This window comes from Aethalodelphis obliquidens, unplaced genomic scaffold (genome assembly GCF_003676395.1).
Source record: "Aethalodelphis obliquidens isolate GAN/ISIS:26980383/991018 unplaced genomic scaffold, ASM367639v1 scaffold39, whole genome shotgun sequence".
Taxonomy (NCBI): Eukaryota; Metazoa; Chordata; class Mammalia; order Artiodactyla; family Delphinidae; genus Aethalodelphis; species Aethalodelphis obliquidens.
Genome location: NW_020837983.1, coordinates 136230 through 157252, shown reverse-complemented (window position 1 = coordinate 157252; position 21023 = coordinate 136230).

The window sequence follows — 21023 nt, the reverse complement described above, 5'->3', positions numbered from 1 at the left end:
CAATCTATTTATTTATTTTGGCTGTTTTTTGTCTTCTTTGCAGCACACAGGCTTTCTCTAGTTGCGGCTAGCATGGGCTACTCTTCATCGCTGTGCACAGGCTTCTCATTGCAGTGACTTCCCTTGTTGTGGAGCACAGGCTCTAGGCATGCGGGCTTTAGTAGTTGCAGCACGCAGGCCCAGTAGTTGCAGCACGAGGCCCCAGAGAGCATGGGAGTCAGTAGTTGCAGCACACGGACTCAGTAGTTGTGGTTTGTGGGCTCCAGAGTGTAGACTCAGTAGTTGTGGTGCACAGGCTTAGTTGCTCCATGGCCTGTGGGATCTTCCTAGACCAGGAATCAAACCTGTGTCCCCCTCATTGGCAGGCAGATTCTTAACTACCACGCCACCAGGGAAGTCCCGAGATGTAACCATTTTTAACAATTCAGTTTTTATCCTAGTACATCTGTACTTATGAATATTCAGATATACATATCTCTTTTTTTAGCCAAATTGTGTCATGACTAACATACTACACTGCAATCTGCTTTTTAAATTCAGTGTCATATCATGGATATCCTTCTACTGCTTATACATCTACTTCATTATTTTAAAAGTCTGAATTTTATTCTGTTAAAAAATGTAGCACAATTTGTTTAACTAGTCCCCAACTGATTTACTTTAAATTCGTTCTAATTCTTTATAGTTTAAAAATGTTATTAAGAATATTCTTGGGCTTCCCTGGTGGCACAGTGGTTGAGAGTCTGCCTGCCGATGCAGGGGACACGGATTTGTGCCTCAGTCCGGGAAGATCACACATGCCGCGGAGCGGCTGGTTCAGTGAGCCATGGCCGCTGAACCTGCGCGTCCGGAGCCTGTGCTCCGCAACGGGAGAGGCCACAACAGTGAGAGGCCCGTGTACCACACACACACACAAAAAGAATATTCTTGAACATGCATCCTTGCCTATTTATGAAAATATTTCTGTTGGAGAGATACTAAGACATGGACCTGCTGAATCAAAGGGTATGTGTATTTCTTTTACAGGTACTATCTTATACTCCTAAAAAATAGTACACAGAAGCCTCGTTTTATCCATTGTGATGTTTTGAATTTTTGCCTGTTTGATAAAGTTGTATTATACTTTTATTTGCATTTCCCCACTTATTAATGAGGTTAAGTATTTTGTGTTTATTGGCCATTTGTATTTATGTTCCTAGACTTGCCTGTTAAAGGAAACCAGAACATTTTACCCCCAAATACGTCAGTTTTGCGTATTGATTATTTTAAATTAAAGATGCTTAAGACACAGCAGATGCAAAAAGGACGTTCTGACCCTCCTTTTTCTTCCTGAAAGCAGGAGATAAAACTCCCATGTGAAAAGTAACCTCTCTGTACTAGGAGGAAGGAAGGCATCGTTTTCACCAGAGACAAGGAATTTGGGGTCAAGAAATCTGTTCAAACAAGTTTTGTTAAACTAACCCACCTTATCTTCCTACTTACTTCTTCACCATTTACTACCCCAGCCAAACTCCTTTATCTTGTCAATTCTTCACAAATTTATTGTTTCTTTGTCTAAAAGGTATAAGTGCTTCCTCTTCTGGTCACTTCTTCATTCTCTTGTGAAGGCTCCCATGTATGTGTAAAAATGTAACAGAATTTGTATGATTTTCTTGGGTTAATCTGTCTTATGTCAGTTTAATTCTTAGACCCAGATGGAAACTCTAAGAGGATAGTGGAGAAATTTTTTCCTCCCCTGCAGTGATTATATCTATGACTATTATTTCCATTGCCTATAGGAGTCATTTGTTTAGAAGGGAAATAAATCATTTGTCTTACAGGCTGCAAATATTTTCTTTAGGTATTGAATCTGTAAACTCAGAGATTTAAATTTTGCTTTGGTATAGAGAAGATTTAATATTTTATTTCAAACTGAAAATATAATGGTTAAAATCATGGACCTCAAAGTTCTTCTACTGACCACCAGTGATTTCACACTAAATACATGGCCTGAGGCTCAGTTTCCTCCTCTGTTAACTAGAGGTAATATCTACTGCATGAAATTTCTGGTTGATGTGGCATATTTACTTGGCCTGGTTCTGCAGTTGCATAATAAGTGAAATTATTTTGTTGTGTATTTTTATTATTATGTTCTCCAGAACCTTCAGATCCTGCTTCATCTTGATTTGAATTCAACTGTTACTGTTCTGAAAAGTAAAGAGACACAGTTTTAGAAAAATTATGATATATTAGTTGTGAGGGGAATGAAGTGCTCCTTTACTATAAATATCTTTTAAAAGGCAGAATAGTTTCATGTTAAAACATTTAATATTTAAATATTACCTTAATAATATATTTTTTAATTGCTACTACAGCAATAAGAAGTAAATTATAAACAACAAATATTTTGTACCTATTTTACACAAGGTAAAAGTTTTTTTTAAGTTACCATTGTTTGTGTTAAGGTGGCTTGGGTTTTGTTTTGTTTAGTTTCCCCAATTTGGGCAGGCATGACCTGGCTCTATTATGCCTGCTGTGCTCAGTCTATTTTTTTTTTTAATTAATTAATTTTATTTTGGGCTGTGTTGGGTCTTCGTTGCTTTGCGTGGGCTTTCTCTAGTTGCTGCGAGCAGGGGCTACTCTTCATTGCAGTGCACAGGATTCACATCATGGAGGCTTCTCTTTGTTGTCGAGCATGTGCTCTAGGCACGTGGGTGTCAGTAGTTGTGGCACGTGGGCTCGGTAGTTGTGGCTTGTGGGCTCTAGAGCGCAGGTTCAGTGGTTGTGGCGCATGGGCTTAGTTGCTCTGTCGTATGTGGGATCTTCCCGTACTGGGGCTCGAACCCATGTCCCCTGAATTGGCAGGCAGATTCTTAACCACTGCACCACCAGGGAAGTCCTGGGTTTTGTTTTTGTTGTTTACCTTTCAGTATATTGAATCTTACATTTTCTTTTTTAAAATTACTTATAAATTTTCTAAAAGTATATACTACTTGTGTTATTGATTTCATATTATTTGATATTTTATTTTATTCAATGAAAATCATAACCCTATATTGAATAAAATAGTTTTTACTCTTAGATTTTCCTTGTTATCAGATGTTGCAGGTATTTTAGTGATTTTTAAACCATGTAAATTGGAAAATATTTGTCAGAATGTTTAATATGTCTAGTCCTTTCCAAAATCTTTAGCCGACCACAAAGTGTAATTCTTTCAGAAACTCAGAATATAACATTCAGTTTGAAAGCACCATTACAAATTAATTAGTTGAGCTGCCTTTTTAGTTCCAAGTGTTTTTCTGTCTCCTTGGTGATATGGAAATAGCAAGGGATGTTGTCACTAAAAGTATCAGCTATGAATGCATGAACTATACAGACTTATCCCAAATAAATCTTGCCTTTAACTTTCTCATGACATTGTCATCTGCTCAGTTCTAATAGCTCCTCTGTTAATATTATCACCATTCCTGTTTATACCCCTAAACTATCTTTTATAAAAACAGCAACCAGGTATTTCAGATAATCATGATTTCAAATCTGTTCTTTTATCTCCATAAGTACATTAATCTCCTTTTGTGGTTTGGAAATTTCAAATCCAAAAGTCATTGAAAGGGAAAGAAAGAGGTATGAGGTTTGCTCCAAAATCAAGATAGCTAATTACCTATCCTGGCTTTGGGGACAGTTTCCAGAACATTAGCAACACCCATATCCAAACATAGGCATATTCCAAAGTTTAAGTAAAATTTTCTTCCGTTCACACTCTGTATTATTCACATTGATGTTGCTTCCTATAGTATCTGAATTAGCTAAACAATAGTATTTTTAACATACATTCAGTTAAGGAAAGTTATTGGAGTCAGTGTGGTATTAGAAGATGGAGTCATACGGCAGTTTGTTTCGTCATCCCTGTTTAGGTGATATGGGGAAAGTTATTTACATTTTCCAAAGCTTGGATTTCCTGGTTGTGAAATTGATGAAATGATAATATTTACCAGAGGAAATAGCATGCTTTGGGGTGAATCACTATAATTTGCCTCAACGACAGCTTGATTAAATATCTTATCTTTATAAGCTTTATAATACATTGATATTCCTTTGTTATTTCACCTCTGATCTAGAAATACCACACAAGGTATAATCCATCCTGGCCTTCTGAATCTTCACAGGGTGCTGTATTACAAAAGAGAAACATGCCTTGTGTGTAAGATAAAAGTTTCCAAACTGGTTTTACCAAGAAAGTGCTTGAGGACACTCTGTGTGTGCTATTGTATTTTGAGATATTGTGATGTCAAAGACACTTCCAAATATGATGGTCAAGACATTGCCTTGACTCTAGAACCAGATGGAGAGAGGCTCTGCTTATTCCATAATTCAACATGTAGTGTTGCCTTTAAATGTATGAGATTATAACCCTTGATAATTAACATTTTATATTGAGTCTCAAGTGTGAGATTTGTGATAGCTCGTTTCATGGAAATAAAATTATATTATGCAATTTTCTTTCCAATAAATACTGTCATTATACAAACTTCCACACCAAATTTCTTTCCATTTTAACTCGTGTTTAACTTTTATGGGAATACAAGCTTTCCCCAAATGTTCCATTGTCAATAATAGAATGAAAAGAATAGCCATGAACAAGCTGCTGTTGAATAAACTATGTTTTGAGTCATAATGAGTGTCAAAAATCACGCTGTTGTCTCTCAGTTTATTAAATAAACCCTAAAGCCATACCTTACCCAAGTTAAATCATTCTCAGTAGAAAATATTTTATAAGAGGGAAAATAAAATACTTGGTTTTGCAAAATAGTTTAAAAATCTTATTTTAGCTGTCCACTGACATTGGCTTCAGGGTTCACATGAATCCCCTTCTATTTCAAAGGGTTTCATAACTCCCCCCCACCCCCCCCCAAAAAAAAGGGTTAAGAAACTTGTCCCATCTGAATAGGGGTCCTGTCTGACTCTGGGAGTTGACTTACTGAGTCAGCAGAACTGAGGTCAGTTATCTGGAAACGACGCTGCCAGTGTTGGCAGCCTGAACCGAGAGGCCTGAACGAACTTCAGAGTTTGATTATACCAAAGACAAAGGATTGTTGGCATCATCAGTTCCCTGAACAAGCAACAAGTGGGCATTCCATTGCAGGGTGGAACTGGGTGACCTCATCATCCTTCCCCAACTGTGAGAAAGTTACTTTTAGCTCAGCTATTAGGAAACAAAGAAAGATTTATATTTTGTGAAAACTGTAGCCTGAGGTTTTTTTTTTTTCAGGACTTTTGTTGATTTGAGAAAAACTGAAAATGTTTCAAAGTATGCTTTGTTTGAAATATTAGATATTTCTATATATACAATAAATTCAAAAATTAGGTTTTTTTTAAATTAAACATTCATTGAGGTTCTTTGTCAAGTACCAGAGATATAAAAATGATTAAGACTTGCTGTCCTCAAGGAATATACAGTTTAGTGAACTGCATGACATATACATATTTTATGCATAAGATAAATTCAATCCCTCTGATCATTACAGGCTTACCTATAGAGAAGAGCTGGGGTGCCACTGTCATCTTTTAAAGTCTCAGTTTCTTCATCTATAAAATGAAGACAATACCAGTCCTACTTACTTTAAAAGTTATCGAGGGGATGAAATTGTTATATATCTGCAAGTGTTTAAAAAAACATCTTTTAATATTTCTCAACTTGTCATACCTGAATTTATATTATCTTGGGTGGTATGCTTGTTAAAAGGACAAATTCCTGGGTGCCACCCTAGACCTGCTATATTACAATGAGAGTGGAGCCCAGGGAATCTGTATTTTCATAATGGCCCTCAGGGGATTCTTATGCACATTGAGTTTGAGAAACAATGTTTTATTCAAATTTGTTATACAGTTATTATTAAAATATTGCATTGCACATGGCAGGGATTATCTTCAGAACTAAAGTTTGGAAACAGTAAGTAACCTGCCCAAGGTTATTTAGTATGTAGTAGAAACAGGGCCCCAATCCAATTATCTATAAATCTAGTTCTCTTTCCATAACATCAAGGTGTGTCTTACACGAAAGGATCTGTATGAATGAAAAATCTTATTACTTTTCCTAGTGGGAGCCACAAAGTACATTTCAAAACTAGCCATGTTAATGATAGACAGTGGTAAGGGGCAGCATTTTTCTTCTGAGAGATTGGCAGGGAAGATTCTGGGAAACAGTGAATTCCCTAAGGAGCAGTCCAAGAGACTAGCACTGGTGGATCTTAGCACTTGGGTACTACTTCCTTTTCTAGTCTCCCTCCGGAACAGGTCTCTCCAGGGCAACTGAACAAATATTTAGAAAATGGAGGAGTTCCACCTGACTTACTTTTCTGAGAGTTCAAATTCCATAGCTTAGGGCCATTACAGTTCTCAGACTATGTTCTTCAATACCCTCAAACTCACAAGGGTTCAGTGGAATATTTTGGTTTTTCAAGGGATCACAGTGACATCTGTGCAAATTTCTAGTTTGAGACAGTTCACAGTTTCAACATTAGAACATGCTACATTCCTTCCTGTTACATAATAACTTTATGGTTTTCAGCCATTGCTGTGATAAAAAGCAATGATCCCAAGAGAATCAATATGTAACTAGGGAAAAAGGGAGGTGATATCCAATCTGGTTCCAAGGTTTGAGACGTTGTACGGTGCTCAACCAGCACACATGTACCATTAGTAAGTAATTGTGGTCCTTTCGGAGCAAAGTGATAATATTTTTTCTTTTAATTTATGTGTATCATTTTTCAAATGGCTACTACATTGATATCACATAAATATTTATCAAATTGTTTGGCCCTAACTACTTAATGAACCTAACCATTAGGTGTTTCCTTTGGCCTAGGGCACTGTGAAAAATTACTGAGACACTATGTGTGCCACGAAGCCATAAAGTTGGGGAATTTCTGTTTTGGGGTGGGGAGAGAAAAGAATTTGATTGAAACTTTAAATTCAGTTAAACACATTTATTCATAGACAACGCTTTCATTTCTTTAAGCATCAGAAGGCAGTGGTCAATAAGCTGATGGCCCAGATATTCTGGGCCCTCTTAGATGTGACAGAACTAATGGGGACAAGGGTACCCACTTGTACACAGCTGTTTCTTCCTGGAAATAGGACAATCCTTTCTGACATTTCCTCTGCAGTCTACCCCAAACCTTTCCAATTTATTGGGCTTTATGACTTCCTGAGACTATGTCCCTCAAAGCATTGCCTGCTTTAAGCCTTATCTAATTGAAGGAAGGAGATGGAAAAGAAAAGCCGTCTTCCCTTCTCCCCACTCTTTGCTAACTTCTCACATATAGCTGTAAAGGGATCTAGTTTCAGTTTTGATATCGCTCAATATAGAGATTACTTAACAAATTATTATTAGCACATTTCTGCTTTTTCTGGGACTTTTAGTCAGTTCACAGAAATACCTTGCAGTATTTTTCAAGAAACAAAACCAGAAACCGGAAAAGAATTTGCTTCTTTTTGCTGGTATCTTCCACTGATTGGTGAGAGATTATTATGGTTGGAAAATGTGTGGGGCTCAGGGCAGCTATGTAGACAATGGGCACTAAATTCTTGGCTTTTTTCTTCTGGCTTCTCATTTTGTAAAATGGGCATAATAATGTCTACCTCAGAGGGTTATTAAAAGGACTTAATATTTATGTAAAGTGGGTGATAGCACGGGGCTTGGAACATTTGAAATGTCCAATAATTGTAGTAATTTCCACAGATATCTCCCAAAGATTAGTTATTAAACTTCCAGAGCCTTGGCTTTCATGCTGAGCTCTGTGTTGCAGATATCTATATTTGTAATATCAGGAAGCAGACTCACATGATGTCTCAAGCTTTTTGAGAAAGACGATTCTGTCTCTGCCCTTTTCTCAAATGGTCTATTGTAGCCACAGCTGCTTGGCTTCTTCCCCGCCTGTCAGGAGTGGCTTGGCTAATGGAACATCATGTGCACATCACCCTGCTCTGTGGAAGGGGGCGGGGCAAATGCCTGCCCCCAAGAGTTCTCCCCGACAACACCCATCCTGTTGTGCATGCTTACATGAGAAGCTGTTTGCTCTCCATTACAAATAAATACTAAGTGCAAACTTTCTGCAGCACAGGTCGGGGATATTTTATTCTATGTCTTTGCTCACACTCAAAATTACCTTCCCCCCCCCCCCGTTTACTCTCTGTTTCTATCCAAAATGTACACATTCCTTTAACTATGCCTTTTCTGATCAACCCGTCTGACAAGAGTTCTCCCCAATTCAAAGTCCCTAACTATTCATTTAGCACATATAATATTGTGCAGCACAGTGTATTACTTTTCCATTTTTTTCCTGTTTATAGTTCATCTCCTGAGCCACAGTCTCTGCTCCAATTCTGGCTATGTAGCACTTTGCAAGTTGGTCTCCTTAAGACTCACTTATTGGGCTTCCCTGGTGGCGCAGTGGTTAAGAATCCATCTGCCAATGCAGGGGACATGGGTTCAAGCCCTGATCCGGGAAGATCCCACATACCGCGGAGCAACTAATCCCGTGAGCCACAACTACTGAGCCGGTGTGCCTAGAGCCCGTGCTCCACAGCAAGAGAAGCCACTGCAGTGAGAAGCCCCTGATCCCGCAACTATAGAAAGCCCGTGGGCAGCAAAGAGGATCTAACGCAGCCAAAACAAATAAATAAAATTTATTTTAAAAAAATGTTTTTAAAAAAAGACTCACTAATCTCAGCTGTAAAAATCCAGGATTACCTGCTATTTCCACCTTTTTTATCCCCATTGCACTAGGCCTTGCATGTAGTAAATTCCCCCCAAATTCTTAGTAAATACTTTAGATCGATTGCAAAGATTCACTATGTTATGTACTTGCAGAAGCACAAATGAAGAAGACTATATAAAATGTCAACTAGTATCCTAAATTAATTTTATTCATCTGCTGAATGTGCTATCTTTTTTCCCCTTACACTGAGTTTGTTAGAGTTTTGCTAAAATAAAGCAAAAGCCTCTCTTCTGGGCTTCCCTGGTGGCGCAGTGGTTGAAAGTCCACCTGCCGATGCAGGGGACACGGGTTCGTGCCCTGGTCCGGGAAGATCCCACATGCCGCGGAGCGGCTGGGCCCGTGAGCCATGGCTGCTGAGCCTGAGCGTTCGGAGCCTGTGCTCCGCAACAGGAGAGGCCACAACAGTGAGAGGCCCGCGTACCAAAAAAAAAGTCTCTCTTCTGTATCCTCAGCATATGTTAGGTCTAAAGGAAGAGAGAAGAGATCATTAGACTCTTGATGAAAGTCTCTAATATACCAGACAACTAGAGCTCACTAAAACAATAACAAACACATGTTATATATAAAAAGATGTTATATATAACATATATCCAGAGATTACAATGTGTCAGGCAGTCTTCTATGCTCTTTAAATATGTAATTGTTATAATCTGCACAATAACCATACAAAATAGGTAGTGCTGTTATTCCTGTTTTATAGATGAAGAAACTGAGACAGTTTAGGATACATGCCTCAGATTTAGAGCTAATGTGATAGGCTGAACAATGGCCTCCCAAAGATGTTCATGTCCTAATCCTTAGAACCTGTGACTGTTACTTTACATCATAGAAGGGACTTTGCAGATGTGATAGTTAAGGATCTTGAGATGGAAAAATGATGCTGAGATATCCAGGTAGGTCCAATGTAATCACAAGGCTTCTTTTTTTTGTTGTTAATACTTGTCTTTTATTGAAAATATATAAAAGCAATAGATGAGGCACTTATCTGGGAGATCAACCTCAAACTCATAACATCTCATTCCCATTTTATATATATATAATATATGTTTTGATTTTTTTATGTTTTACTTTTTTAACATCTTTATTGGAGTATAATTGCTTTACAATGGTGTGTTTGTTTCTGCTGTATAATATGTTTTTAAATTGAAGTATAGTACTGTATTGTGTTAGTTTCAGGTATACAGCACAGTGATTCATATATATGGATATATGTATGTATACATATACATATATATTCCTTTTCAAATTCTTTTCCCTATAGGTTATTACAAAATATTGAGTATAGTTCCCTATGCTATACAGTAGTAGTAGTTATCTATTTTATATACAGTAATGTGTATATGTTAATCCCAAACTCCTAATTTATCTCTCCCCCAACCCCCTTTCCCCTTTGGTAGCCATAAGTTTGTTAGCTATGTCTATAATCATAAAGGTTCTTAAAAGAGGGAGGCAAGAGGATCAAAAGCAGAAGAAGGAGATGGCACAATGGAAGCAGAACTTGGGGAAATGCACTTTGAAGTTGGAGGAAGAGGGCCATGAGACAGGGAATATAGACCATCTCTAGAAGCTGGAAAATGCAAGGAGATGGATTCTCCCCTGGAACCTCCAGAAGGAACGCAGCCCTGCCAATACCTTGAAGACTCGTTTTGAACTTCTAACCTTCAGAACTGTAAGATAATAAATTTGTGTTGTTTCAAGACACTAAATTTGTTGTAATTTGTTCAGCAGATAGGAAAGAAATATACCACACATATATTTAGTCCTGAGGAACTTAGTCTGGAAGTAGAAACAGGCTGAAACTGAGGAAAAAAATGTACTTCTTGGAGATGCTAAAAGAGAACGGGCTTACTAAAAAGGTATAAGCTCAAAGGATTCTGTCGAAGGAAAGAGTTCCATGGCAGGCATAATTTCTAGACATGGTTCTGTCACTGGCTACCTTTCAGATGTGAACAGATCACTTTCTGAGCTTAGTTTTCTAATCTTTAAATTGAGAATATTGTACTAGTGTGACTTGATCATAAAGATATTATTAACAAGTTATTTGAATAGGTAATATATACACACTCATTGTACAGAATTGAAAAAGTTTACAGTGAAAATCAAATCTTTCTCTCACTTCTTGTCCTTAAGGTGTCCAGGTCCCCTTCCCAGATGCAATTGTTGTTACCCATTTTCTTCAGTATCCTTTTAGAGATATTTCATGCATTTACAAACATATATATATATATATATATATATATATATGCATGTTCTTTTTTATCATACAAATGATAGCCTATTAAACACATTGTCCTTCACCTTGCTGTGAAGTTAATGAATCACTTGGTAATTATTCTGTAGGATTCCATATTAGTATGTAATGTGGTTCCTCTTTCCTTTTAATAGCTGTGTATTCTATTGTTTCAGTGTGCCAGAATGTATTTAACCTGTTTTCTGTAGAGATATTTAGATTGTTTCTAGTCTTTTGCTATAGTAAACAAAGGTACAATGCATATATGTGCTCCAAAATATCTGTAGGATAAATACATAAAGTTTCTAGGTGATAGCATGTATTGATTAAAAGTTTGATGAATATTGTCAAATTACACTCCCAAGAGGTGTATTCTAGCTATCTATTGTTATGTATCAAACCACTCCAAACTTAGTGACTTAAAACAACCATTTATTATATTTTTTAAATAAATAAATTTATTTATTTATGTTGGCTGCGTTGGGTCTTCTTTGCTGCACGTGGGCTTTCTTTAGTTGCGTCCAGCGGGGGCTACTTTTTGTTGCGGTGCATGAGCTTCTCATTGTGGTGGCTTCTCTTGTTGTGGAGCACAGGCTCTAGGCATGCAGGCTTCATTACTTGTGGCACGCAGGCTCAATAGTTGTGGTGCACGGGCCTAGTTGCTCTGCTGCATGTGGGATCTTCCCAGACCAGGGATCAAACCCATGTCCCTTGCATTGGCAGGCAGATTCTCAACCACTGCACCACCGGGGAAGCCCCAACCACTTATTATTATTTCTCACTGTTCTGGGGTTGATGGGCTCAGCTGGGTAGTTCCTGCCTGGGGTTTCCTGTATATTTGCAGATATATGGCTGTGAGGACAGAGTTGTCTGAAGGTCTCTTCACTTTGTCAACAAAAATATCAATAAACAATAATAAGAATAGAAACGAGTTTTCTGATTACTCTGAGAAACTGCTCCCAGAGAAGTGTGGTTTCCAGCAGTTTTATATCTTGTCAGAACAAAGAACATTAAACAAGTCAGGGTTACATTTCTTCAAGATTTCAAAAAACAAAAAACAAACCAGCACATATGTGGCAAGTCAGTATGGCCTTGGTGCCTGGGAAGGGAGTCTTATCATCAAAGCAGTAGCAGTATTGGTGTCCCAGAGAGAGACACATTTAATCTTTCTTCTTAACATGGACATTCTTTACTTTTGGTCAGTGTATTCTTTTGTCTAATAATTAAAGCAGATGTACAATTGATAGGCCACAAACTGGCTATATTAGTTAGCATAAATTTCAAGTTAACTCATGTATAAGCCAGAATGACTTTCCTATATCTCCATATGTGAAAATTTCTTTTTTCAATTCCCCCCTTTTGACCATAAATCTTTCAATAGGAAGCACGGATGATCAAAATTTGTTCCTCGAGGCAGGGGTGGAATTTTTGCTGCTCCGGCTCCATCCTGTCCCTTGGTGCTAAGTGTACCTCTTTCCTTTTTTTGAGGAATAGAGTTACCTAGTGAGTCGTGGGGGGAATTAATTTTTTTTTAATTAAAAAAAAAATTTTTATTGGCTGCATTGGGTCTTCATTGCTGCGTGCGGGCTTTCTCTAGTTGTGGGGAGCGGGGGCTTCTCTTGTTGTGGAGCACAGGCCCTAGGCTTGCGGGCTTTAGTAGTTGCAGCATGCGGGCTCAGTAGTTGCAACACACGGGTCCTAGAGCACGTGGGCTTCAGTAGTTGTGGCGCACGGGCTTAGTTGCTCCACGGCATGTGGGATCTTCACGGCCCAGGGATCGAACCCATGTCCCCAGCATTGGCAGGCAGACTTTCAACCACTGCACCACCAGGGAAGTCCCAGGAATTAACTGAGTATAATGGATAAATACAAAGATATATTGACAGGGAAGAATTTCATTGGCTATACATTTTATCAACCATATTGAATTGTCACACAAACATTGTACGTGAGCTTTTATTAGCAGTAGACTTGAAGCAAGTGGTGATACACATCATGAGTAGCTTGATAGCTGGGAAAATAATAATAATACGTATTATGAAAATGATAATTATTTGTAAAGCAGAGAAAAAAAATTGCCTGTTCCTGAAGGGAGCCAACTAAACAAGTCATTGAAAGGGTCAGTTTTTCTTTCATCTTGTAACCATTTTGCTTTTGAGACATTCTTTCTAGGCATGTCTCAACTTCTCCAGAGGTATTGATATAACTACAGCAAGTAGTATGAGCAATAGCACAAACACCTCCTTGTTCAGCCAGCAGAAAATTTAAGGCAATTCTGTTATCTAATACTACTTGGGCTAAGGAATTTAGGGATGTCTGTTGTACTGCCATGCTTTTTTCAGTCTCTTTGGTTATTTAACCAATGGTGACTGATAGATTTCTGAGCACATTCCTGCTTACATATACACCTGCACTAGGAATTAAGATTCCCAAAAGACTTTGCCACCAGGTGTCTTGGTATCCTGATAACATAGATCTTTTAACTCTGTAATGGGGAGAACAGGAGGTTCATCTGTTTCCCTCTATATAGCTAATGAGATAACATAATGTCCCAATAACCATAAACCTCCTATTTGCCAGCTGTTAAGATATTTATGTGCCCATCCTTGGGAAGGTGGATCAATTCTAATACCACATATGAAGACAATCAAATCCACAAAGGCATATTATTGAAACATAATTTCTCTCTCTAAATGATCCTCGTTTTTAACAAATAGAGTCAAATTAAGCTGATTTGTTTGCAAAATTAGTCTGGTTTCAATATACTTGGCCTGATTATTTACATAAGTGTAATTGATCATATGGGCTCTTTAGAATTTCGCTTTGCTGGAACTTTTCATAAGGGATCTCAGATTGAACTTTTAAAAAGCCCCTCTCAAGGCCGGGAAAGCCATGCCATTAGATTCTACCTGCAGTACCTGCAGATTTAGGTGGATTCCTCTCTTCTTGAGTTCCAAAATATCTTGAGGTTCCTGCATCTGCCAGGAAGTGGCCTTATTTACTTACCTGGAAAGGCTGTTAGGAACCTAAGAGCTTCCAAATTCTGAAGGGATCAGGCAGAGAGAAAAGATAAATGCTTCAATTCTGTTTACAAAGGTGTAATTTACCAAATTGCTGTAAGTCATAATGAGCTTAAGTGAAAGGTTCCCTTATCTCTGAAAAACAAAGATTAAAAGCCAGTAATATTTCAGACAAAAAGTCGTAAGAATTAGAATCACATTTATCAATTCATTCAATCCTGTGTTGTTAATTCTTGTTTCATTCGAGTCCAGTTTTTCCATTAGTTTTGTCGACCTTGCCTGATGATTGAGGATGATAGTGACTGATAATTTCAAGAAGTTTGTGAGGGTTTTTGTTAAGGCTTTTATGATTTATCCATTGAAGTGGGTGCCTTGGTCACTGGAGATTGTAGAAAAGTATACGCCAAGGGGAAAACACTTTTTTGACCATTTCTTTTTTCATTGTAAATGCATCAGTCTTGCAGCACGGGAAGCCTTTAATCCATCAAATAAAAAAATGGAGTTTGCCAGAGAGCCATCGTAGATTTCCCATAGCCCTGATTGTTTAATTTACAGCTATTTGTTTATCCATCTTAATATCTCTGATTTAGGAGCAGACTGTTGCCATGCTACAAGGACATCAGGATGGCAAAAGTCTGACAATGAGGGGTTAATTTTTTTTGTAGAAGCAGAATAGACTTTACATGTGCCATAATCTTACAGATTCTGTTTTTGCTGCCTTTGAATGAAAGTAGGTTCAATCCCTTTAGTGTGAGCCTCAATTTTGATGACAGATAACATTTTATGTCAGAACATATAAGAATTTCTGGAATTCCATATAATTTCTGGAACATCTATAAGATATATTTATATAGACATAACTTAAAGAGGGCTTAATGTTACCTTTTATTTGACAATGTTTCCCCTATAATTTAATCTACCAAATAATCCTAGTTAGTTTAATACTTTTTCTGAGATGCCTCACGGGCCCTGTGAAGCATCCCAAAGTTAGCTGGAGCTCAGAAGAACTTTAATTAGAATTTGAAATTCAGGAGTTTGTCAAAAATTTCAAAAAATTTGGTCAAATAGAATCATGTCATTGTGAAATAATACTTATTCACTCAACCAAAGTAAGAAAAGATTTTAAGATCAAGTACAAATCACTTAAAGGCAAAGAAATTCACATGATCTGTTATCAAAAGCAGCATTCCAAGAAAACCTTGTTTTCTTAATAGAGAGAGAAAACCAAATTCTAGTCTTGCAATAGCTTACTGTTAATAACAAAATTCATGTATTTAATTCACTTCAATCTAATCTTAATCAATCCTGACCACATACAAAATTCCTTTTTTTCCCCAACAAGTATATTTCCATTCTTCATATCTTCTATCACCAACAACATATATCCTACTTTCTTTACACACTGAAATGTTTCCCTTATTATTTTAGTAGCTTTAATTACATATTATAATTTTTAACCCGTAAAGCCTTAACAAAACCAAGAAACAATTGAACTGTTTGTTATATCAGCATTTTCTGATTAGCAAACTTAAGAACATATTCCATAACCTCTAAATACATTTTTCTCATAGCATAATTTCTCTTTTATGTGGTATAAGTTGCATGTTTAATAAACCCAAACATCTATAGTTTCCCTCTCGTAAGAAGACAAAAGTAGGTAAACTTAGATTTATTCAGCAATTAATGTTCCAGTATTTTATCCTATCCTAATTAAAATGACCTAGACCTTCAATGAATTCTCATCATTTAATTTAGCAAAACTTTAAAGTTTTAAGTTACCAAAAATCTGGAAAAACTATTTTTAAGTAGACATTTCTAAAACATAATTATTCCCAGTGTTTACTCAAAAGCTTTTATCCGGGCTTCTCTGGTGGCGCAGTGGTTGAGAGTCCACCTGCCGATGCAGGGGACACGGGTTAGTGCCCCGGTCCGGGAAGATCCCGCGTGCCGCGGAGCGGCTGGGCCCGTGGGCCATGGCTGCTGAGTCTGCGCGTCCGGAGTGTGTGCTCTGCAACGGGAGAGGCCGCAGCGGTGAGAGGCCCACGTACCGCAAAAAAAAAAAAAAAAAAAAAAAGCTTTTATCCCATACCAAGTTAATTTTCTTGCTGACAAATTTTCAACAGATATAGTATGAACTTACTGACTTTCAGTAAACCCAAGTACAATAAAAGTACTATACTTAATGTTGATGATTCTAAAGATATGTCTGTATTAATTAACAAACTTAAACAACAAACTTAAACTAATTTCAATACCAGGCATTAATTTAATACTGAATATTCTCCAGATCACATGAAGCTGAAATTTATTTAGTTTAGTTTCCCTGTAATTAGAAATGTTTGGTTTGTAAGCACTTACTTTTCTTTAAGCCAATTAAATAGAGCTCATTTACAGATTAGCCTCAATAGTATTTTCCAAAGACAAAGACACATACTGAGACATACATGTATCCAGACAGACAGAGATCTCATAGCTTCATCTTAAAATTTAATTTAGGGAGTATTATGGCCAGGCCATATTACAAAGGAAAATAATCTTTTTACATTTCATTGGTTAGTAACTGAAAGCAGTCCAATTCTGGAGAATGTACCTCAAGGAACTGCATTCAGGAAACGAATTTGAGTTTCCCATAGCTGGCACACTTACACACAAGACGAATGCAAACATACACACAAAGAGCAAAATCAAATGCCTATGGGACAAAAAGAAAAGGGTAGGATTAAAGACCTAAATGTAAGGGCAGACACCATCAAACTCTTAGAGGAAAACATAGGCAGAACACTCTATGACATAAATCACAACAAGATCCTTTCTGACCCACCTCCTAGAAAAATGGAAATAAAAACAAAAATAAACAAATGGGACCTAATGAAACTTAAGAGCTTTTGCACAGCAAAGGAAACCATAAACAAGACAAAAAGACAACCCTCAGAATGGGAGAAAATATTTGCAAATGAAGCAACTGACAAAGGATTAATCTCCAAAATTTACAAGCAGCTTATGCAGCTCAATATCAAAAAATCCAACAACCCAGTTCAAAAATGGGTTGAAGACCTGAATAGACATTTCTCCAAAGAAGATATACAGACTGCCAACAAACACATGAAAGAATGCTCAACATCATTAATCATTAGAGAAATGCAAATCAAAACTACAATGAGGTATCATCTCACGCCAGTCAGAATGGCTATCAACAAAAAATCTACAAACAATAAATGCTGGAGAGGGTGTGGAGGAAATGGAACCCTCTTGTACTGTTGGTGGGAATGTAAATTGATACAGCCACTATGGAGAACAGCATGGATGTTCCTTAAAAAACTAAAAATAGAACTACCATAAGACCCAGCAACCCCACTACTGGGCATATACCCTGAGAAAACCATAATTCAAAGAGTCATGTATAAAAATGTTCATTGCAGCTCTATTTACAATAGGCAGGACATGGAAGCAACCTAAGTGTCCTTCGACAGATGAATGGATAAAGAAGATGTGGCACATATATACAATGGAATATTACTCAGCCATAAACAGGAATGAAACTGAGTTATTTGTAGCGAGGTGGATGGACTTAGAGACTGTCATTCAGAGTGAAGTAAGAAAGAAAGAGAAAAACAAATACCGTATGCTAACACATACATATGGAATCTAAAAAAAAAAGAAATGGTCATGAAGAACCTAGGGGCAAGATGGGAATAAAGATGCAGACCTACTAGAGAATGGACTTGAGGGTACGGGGAGGGGGAAGGATAAGCTGTGACAAAGTGAGAGAGTGTCATGGACATATATACACTACCAAACGTAAAATAGCTAGTGGGAAGCAGCCGCATAGCACAGGGAGATCAGCTCAGTGCTTTGTGACCACCTAGAGAGGTGGGATAGGGAGGGTGGGAGGGAGGGACATGCAAGAGGGAAGAGATATGGGGACATATGTATATGTATAACTGATTCACTTTGTTATAAAGCAGAAACTAACACACCATTGAAAAGCAATTATACTCCAATAAAGATGTTAAAAAAAAAAAGATGAAGTCCAACTATTTTTCTTTTCAATTTTTTCCAAACAAGGATCTCTCTGTTTAAAAACAAACAACTCGCAAATGGAAAGATAGGGAATCATGTCTGCACGTGTCATGGCAATTCACCTGGCAAATGCAAAACCAAAAATAACGGTTGAAATAAGTTAAATTTACTTACTTGAGTTCAAAAAGCCTCTTTCCAGTTGTTTTCCTTGGCTTGAAGTTCTACCAATTAACCCAAGGCCAAACGTGGGCTATGTTTTTACTTCAAGGACGTGATTAAAGTTAATGTCAAGCTTTCTCCTAGGAGTACTTTTCTCTCTCAGGGTCAGAATTTTGAAAAGATGTTTTTATCAAGCCAGCTGTATTTAATTGTGCATGCAAAAATCAGTTTTGGAATGTCAAAAAAATAAAGTTTCATCTTGGCCAATGTAAGGTTTGAAAAGTACTTGCAGTAATTGGCTCCATGCCAATTGTAGAAGCTAGCCAGAATTCCAGTGCGGGCTGCCTGTCTGGGAGCTGTGAGGCTTTAGAAGCACCATCTCCCATTTTCTTTTAGCTTTATTTTATTATAAAGTACAAATCTAAATTTAAATTTCCAATTTTAAGCTACATAAAAAATCAGCCAACCCCATTCACTACAAAATTCCTTCCAGGCCTTCCTGCCTGGGAATTCCCTCTAGGTCCCTTGCCTAGGAATTCCTCCTAGGTCCTCTGCCTAGGAATTTCCCCCAGGTCCTCTGCCTAGGATTTGTATTGGTACCCCCTTAAGACTCCAAGTCTTAAGGTAACAGCTCAAATAAAAGTCATGGACCATCACTTAATATAAGGAGATCCAGATATCAGGGAAAACTCACTGAATTACCTGAAGAGTGCTCTGAAGCCAGGGGGGGCTCAAGAGGTCCATGCTTCCCCCCTCCATGTGCTCCCCCACACGCAGGAAAAAAAAAAAAAAAAAAAAAAGGAGGTCCGTTCCTGGTACCGAGTACCAATACAAAGTAGACTCCAGGTGACCTCAGGTGGGTTTTTCTGATCTCCTGCTGACTACACCCAGTCATGTGGATGAAAATAATCAATAATAAGAATAGAAAAGAGTTTTATTTGAGCCAAACTGAAGACTGGCCCAGAAGCCTGCTTCCCAGATACTCTGAGAAACTGCTCCCAGAGAAGCATGGTTTCCAGTACAGTTTTATATCTTGTCAGAGCAAAGAACATTAAACAAGTCAGGGTTACATTTCTTCAAGGTTTCAAAAACAAACAAACGAGCAAACAAAAAACAGACCAGCATGTACACAGCAAGTCAGTATGGCCTTGGTGCCTGGGAAGGGAGTCTTACCGAAGGAGTACAAGCATTGGCAACCCAGGAAGAGAGACATTTAATCTTTATTTTTTAACATGGACATTCTTTACTTTTGGTCAATGTATCCTTTTGTCTAATAATTAAAGCAGATGTACAAAGTATGTTTGATAGGCCACAAACAGGCTAATTTAGTTAACATAAAATTCAAGTTAAGCCAGAATGACTTCCCTATATCTCAATATCTGAAAATTTCTTTTATCAACTTATATGTGTGACACTTGGTCTAGGAGGACCTGGCAACTGGGGACAAGGAATTTTCAGACAGCTTTTATCTACCCTAATGTAGGGCCGATCTATATCTCCTCCTCACCCCCAGCAATATATTCTTTTGCATAAGACAAGAATAGCAGAGTCCATTTTGATGTTAAAAATGGTATCTCATAATTTTTATTTGTTTTTTATCTTATTGTGAGTGAGGTTTAACATTGTTTCATATGTTTAAGAACTATTTGTATTTACTTTTATGTGCATGTCTTCATAACTGCCCTCATAATTTTTGCCCATTTTTCTATGAGTTTTTAGTTAGTCAAGAAATAAGGTTGGTGGTTTCATGGAATAGGCTCCATTGGCTGGTGGGGAAGAGAGAGAAAGAGATGACCGTGGATCAGCTGTGCAGAAAGAATCCACTGTTCTTTGCACTGTCTGTGAAAGTGGCAAGGCCTAAAAAGAAATGGCTGAATGTTTTGATTTATGGATGCAGACCTTTGTGCAGGTAGCCTTGTGAGAAGGTTCAAGTGTCCCAGACATGTTGTAGAAGCTGCGAACAGCCACAGACCTAAAGAGACCATGCAATAAGGAACAGTGGACAGATGACATCTGGGCACATGACCGATTCCACCCTCAGTGCTTTGGTCTTTTGTAGGATCCAGTAACTTTGGCTTAGCAGGTAGTGAGGTAGGCAAGATGTAGAAACCCCTCAATATGACTGAAATTAAAATTTCTGCCAGCCCTGTAGAATAGGGACTCAGAATATAGAAAATTAAATCATATTTCTTGCCCACATGAGATGGTGGACTTGTTAGTCCACAATCACTTAAAATCTACAAGTCTTTTCATTTATTCAAGAAGTGTTTTGAATGCATGTTTTTTGCTAGGCATTGTGTTTGTTACTGTGGACACCGTGCTGAATTAGCAGACAGGGTTCCTGTCCTTGTGATGCAAACAGGCTAGCAGAGTTAAACACATCCTCATACAATGAACTATATGATTACAATAATGAAAAATACCATGAAGGAGAAGTGAAAGGTGTGATGAGACATTATAATAGAGGGCTAATCTAGACCTGGGTCTCAGGAAACTGCTTAGAAAAAAATGACTCTGGGGGAGGGGGCAGCTTTTCAGAAAACATGTTCAGAGGGAAGTAAATTTCTTGAATTTGAGATTGTTGGGGGGGTGATGATGTACTTGGACAATGTTTCATAAAAAGTTATTGAGGATGTAAAAGAACACATTTTATTTTTGAAATAGCAAGTTTTTGAAAAGATTAAAAGGTCTTAATTTCTAAAATGTAAGAAATCAAAATGTAAGAAAAAATACAGTTGTCATGCAAAAAATGAATCTGCAAGAATTTTTTAGCAATTTTTCTAATAGCCAAAATACAAAAACTATCTAAATATCCAACAGTAGTGAGTTATTTAA